The sequence below is a fragment of the Myxine glutinosa genome, chromosome 4 (genome assembly GCF_964187855.1).
Source record: "Myxine glutinosa chromosome 4, kmMyxGlut1.1, whole genome shotgun sequence".
In the NCBI taxonomy this organism is placed as follows: domain Eukaryota; kingdom Metazoa; phylum Chordata; class Myxini; order Myxiniformes; family Myxinidae; genus Myxine; species Myxine glutinosa.
Genome location: NC_136264.1, coordinates 202,776,443 through 202,781,780, shown reverse-complemented (window position 1 = coordinate 202,781,780; position 5,338 = coordinate 202,776,443).

Sequence of the window (5,338 nt, the reverse complement as noted above, 5' to 3'; positions counted from 1 at the left end):
AGAGGGAGAAAAGGGAGAAGGAGGAGAGGGAGGAAAGGGAGCAAAGAGAGAGGGAGGAAAAATATAAAAAGATGGAAATCGGTGAGATTCGTAAAAGATTGAGTGTATTACAGCAAATAAATCAATCTCAACGCACCGAAGAGGAAAATAAAGAATTAACAACTCTTACTAAGCTAATGATTTTAAAAATGGTTGAGATGAGTTCAGCGAGGAGATTTACATGAAGAAGACACTGGCCTTATATGATAGTATAAGTCTCCCCAAGGCAGTGTTCTGGGCCCCGTGCTTTTTCTGGTCTTCATCAATGATCTCTCTGACTCTCTCGAAAATCCTCTCTATCTCTTTGCTGATGACTCCACTCTCTGCCGCTCCATTCCTCTTCCCTCAGATCGGCAGTCTGCTGCCTCCTCACTCTCTGAAGACCTGGACAAAATCACAGACTGGTCAAACAAGTGGAACATGTCTTTCAATCCTGACAAATCTCACACTCTTACTATGTCTCTCCGAAAAGATCGACTGGACAACCCTCCCATCTACTTTCTCAACAATCCTCTCCAAGAAGTTCTGTCGCTCAAGATTTTGGGTCTCACTATCTGCCATGATCTTTCTTGGGAAAACCACATTTCCAAGCTGGCCTCCAAAGCCAGTCGCCGACTGGGCATCCTCCGTCGTGCAAAGTCCTTCCTCGGCACACCTGAGCTCCTCACCACATACAAGGCTTTCATCCGCAGCTCAATGGAATACTGTTCTCCCCTATGGGCCGGTGCTCCTGCCTCACACCTAGCTCGGCTTCACGCTGTTGAAACCAAAGCTTTCAGAATTATTGGAATCTCCCGCGATGAAGCTATCTCTGAGGGCCTTTCACTCACTCACCGCAGGCAGGTAGGTGGTCTTTCTGTCTTCTACCGACTCCTCTCCGGCCTTGCACCCCCAGCTCTCTCTGTGCTCTGTCCCCCAAATATTCCTACAGGTCGCACAAGATCTGCCAGCAACCCTCTGATGGTTAAACTGCCGAAATCTCGGCTCTCTGCTCACCTTCACTCTTTCATTCCTCTTTTCTCCCGCCTCTGGAACAAACTCCCTCACTCCCTTCAATCCCACTCCTCCCTCCAGGTCTTTAAAACAGCTGTTCACCACCATCTCTTATCTTCCCCCATCCAAAACCTTGATCTTTTCTACCCCCGCTAATTCACCCCAGATCCACCTTGTTTGAAATTCCAACTTCTTTCCTGGAAGTCCTGGCAGTGTCCATATGTTTTATACCTCTCCCACCGCCCCCTTCCCATGCCCCCCCCCCCCCCCCCAAGCCCTCGCCCTCTCTCAGATCTCTCGATGTCTCCATGTCTCTCGGTCCCTGCTCTCAAATGTTGTGTTTGTGTCCTTCCCCCTCTCTCCCCATCTTGTCTACCGCTCCCGATGTTATATGTTTTATGTGTCGGTTTGTCTTTCTGTGTGATTAATGTTCGCTCTTTCACGAGCCTCGATCTTGTATACAAAAAAAAAAAAAAAAAAAAAAAAAAAAAAAAAAAAAAAAAAAAAAAAAAAAACAAAGGTCATATTGTTGATGATGTTGGTGTTATTGACTTTAGTTCGTTTTTATTTGTAAATAAATGGAGGAGAGAGTGAAGGCATTCCTAAGGATTCTTTATGTTTTAAAAATTAAGATAGAAATGTATATGTTGAAAACCAAAAAGGTTTTGATACTCTGTCGGAATTTTTCTGATAAATAAATATGAGTTATTGTCTCAAATGTAAAAAGAAAACCAAATCTAAAAATATCTCATGTTAAAGCTAAAAATAATAGAGTTTATCAAAAAGGAATATGTGAAGTGTGTGGCTCTAAAAAGTGCCAATTCATCTCTCCTAAAAGTGGGGGAGACATACAAAAGTTTCTGTCAGGAAGTAAATTTACAACAACTGGAATTCCTGGGGAACTACATCTACCTGGATATTCTTTCTGTGGTCCTGGAACAAACCTGGATAAAAGATTAGATGAGGCTGACAATCCTAAACCTTGGTCCAAGCCAATAAATAGGGTTGATGAAGTGTGTATGAAGCATGATATTGCTTATGGGAATACCACGACATTGGATGAAAAACATGAAGCAGACAGAGAAATGTTGTATAATTTGTCCTTGATACGAAATCCTACATTGAGAGAGAAAGTTGATAGGTTTATTGTGAAAAAAATGATAAGTGCTAAATTGAAACTTGGTCTTGGTTATTTCCCAAAAAACTATTAAACTCCAATGATGTTATCAAGACTGAGGAGCTTTTGGCTAATGAATTACATAAACCTATAATCACAAAGTTTAAAAGAAGGAAAGTTTATTCTAAATACACCGACCACATATGGTCTGCTGATTTAATCGAACTAAATAATGATAAGGGATACAGGTATGCTTTAACCGTTATTGATTTGAGGAGTAGATTTGCCTGGGTTGTTCCTTTGAAAAACAAGAGAGGTAATACTTTAATGTTAGCCTTTAAGCTAATATTTGATAGGAATAATATTGTCTTTTTGCAATTGTTGTTTTCATGTATTGTTATGCATTATGTTTTCCACTCTGTCAAAGCGCCTTTGGGCTTCTGGAAAAGCGCTATACAAAATAAATGAATTATTATTATCATTATAATAAAAGGAAACCAAAGAAGTTATGGACTGATGAGGGAACAGAGTTCTATAACAAAATATTTATGAAATTTCTTAAGGGGGAGGCTATTAAATTATACAGCACCTTTAATGAAGGAAAAGCAGTTGTTATTGAGTGTTTTAATCGTACTTTGAAAGAGAGGCTATATAAAAAATTCACACAACTCGGTTCTCAAAAATGGGTGTATTTAATTCAGGATATTGTAGATAATTACAACAATACAGTTCATTCATCAACAAAATCAAAACCATCGGAAACATTTACAAAATTAGAATATGAAAAGGAGATTAATTTGAGAAAGCCCAAGTTTAAAGTTGGTGATATTGTAAGAATATACAAATGGAAAAGTCATTTTGAGAAAGGTTATACACAAAAATGGACTCGTGAATTATTTAAAATCATTGATGTAATGGATACAGTCCCTTGGACCTACAAATTATATGATTTAAATGGAGAAGAAATCTTGGGTTCATTTTACTCGCAAGAATTACAAAAACACAAGTAAGCAGCTAATACCCTTGAAAATAATAAATAAATAAATAAAATGTAATGGGGATACGTTTTTAAATCTGTGAACCCCAAACACAGAATCCCACAACTTTTTAGTTGGGGCTTAACTTTTGTGTGTGTATAATGGGGATACGTTTTTAAATCTGTGAACCCCAAACACAGAATCCCACAACTTTTTAGTTGGGGCTTAACTTTTGTGTGTGTATAATGGGGATACGTTTTTAAATCTGTGAACCCCAAACACAGAATCCCACAACTTTTCAGTTGGGGCTTAACTTTTGTGTGTGTGTGAGTGAGTCATAATAATATACAAACCCTAACCCAACCCCATCCCTAACCCAACCCCATCCCTAACCCAACCCCATCGCTAACCCAACCCCATCCCTAACCCAACCCCATCCCTAACCCAACCCATCCCTAACCCAACCCCTTCCCTAACCCAACCCATCCCTAACCCTCACATTCAAAATCCCAACCCTAACCCAACCCCATCCCTAACCCAACCCCAACCCTAACCCAACCCCAACCCTAACCCTCACATTCAAAATCCCACCCTAACCCAACCCCATCCCTAACCCAACCCCATCCCTAACCCAACCCCATCCCTAACCCTCACATTCAAAATCCCACCCTAACCCTAACATAATCTTTTTTTTCTTATTTTTTAAAATACGTATTTGATTTTTTTTTTCTTCTTCTACCAATTCTGTCTTTCAAGGCTTTCAAGTTTGAAGAAGTAGAAATGGGAAGAAAGAATTTTCCAGCATTTTCTTCCTCGAACTTTCTTGATATTGCTTAAATCAAGCATCATTAAACAAAGAACATTGTTCATTGCTTTAGAATCCAAAGAGTCTCCAAGATGGACCCCACAGGTAGAGTCTCCAAAATAAAACCAACTTTCCAAGTTCCCAAGGTATAACCACATTCCTGTTGAGCCTCCAAGATAGGTATCACATTCCGAGTCATCAAAACAAAACCCCCATTCCGAGCCTCCAAAAATATAACCATCTTTCCAAGTCTCCAATGTAGAACCACAATTTTCAGAAATATTGGGGGTTTCCATGATAAGTCTCACATAGTATAACTGCGGACCATCAGGGAAAACTTCCCTTTCCCAATTTTTTAGGGTTTCTATGATGTGTCTCACATAGTATAACTGCGGACCATCAGGGAGAACTCCCCTTTCCCAATTTTCAGAAATTTGTGGGTCTCCAATGTATGACTTGTATTCTGGCTCATCAAAGTAGAACTTGTTCAGTGGGTTTTGTTTTGATAACTCACAATAAGTATCATCATGGTAGAACTCTTTTTCAGGATTTTGTGGATCTCCAAGGTATAACTCTTTGGCTGGGTCATCAAGGTAGAACTTGTTCTGTGGGTCTTGGTTGTTCAAAATGTCTTCAAACAAAAAAATAACTTCATCCCAAGTTGTGTTAAAAGCAGAATTTTCATTTCGTATCTCATACAATTTCCTGTGAAAGAAAATAACAATGTATTAATTTAATTCAATATTTTTATTTGTATAAATCAAGCTCTATGAATATTAAAATTAACTTTGTTAACTCTTACACGAGTCTCATCTAAAAAAAATATAATAATAATAATAAATAAATAAATAAACAAACTTACCTCCATTGATAAGAGGTTCGAGTCCAGTTCATCAATCTGAAGGTTGAGTTCTACACAGGTCGTAGGACTCCAAGGAATAGCAAAGTTATCCCATTCCATTTCGGCATTGTAGTCCATTCTCAAGTGAAGCAGAAAGCGTGTTTGAAAAAGCCTGTGTGGTCGGTGCCTTTTATAAGAAGGACTGGGTGTGTCATTTCCTGTGGAAATTCCCTGGGCATGTCTTAACTGGAAATGATGTGATGAAAATTCCCTGAAAATGATGTAATGTCTTAACTGAAAATGATACAATGGCAGAGTTTATAAAGTGGGTGGGGCTTAGCAAAATGGGTGGGGCTTAACAAAAGTGGGTGGGGGGGCTTAGCAAAAAGTGGGCGGGGCTTATTAAAAAGTAGGCGTGGCCTAACACAAAAGTGGGCGGGGCTTAACAAAAAGTGGGCAGAGCCGACCAAAAAGTGTGTGGCACTGGAGGCGCTCAAACAAGAACATTGAGGGAGGTTTACCATTTTATTTATCTTAACTCAGTTAAAATATCTTAATAAAGAACC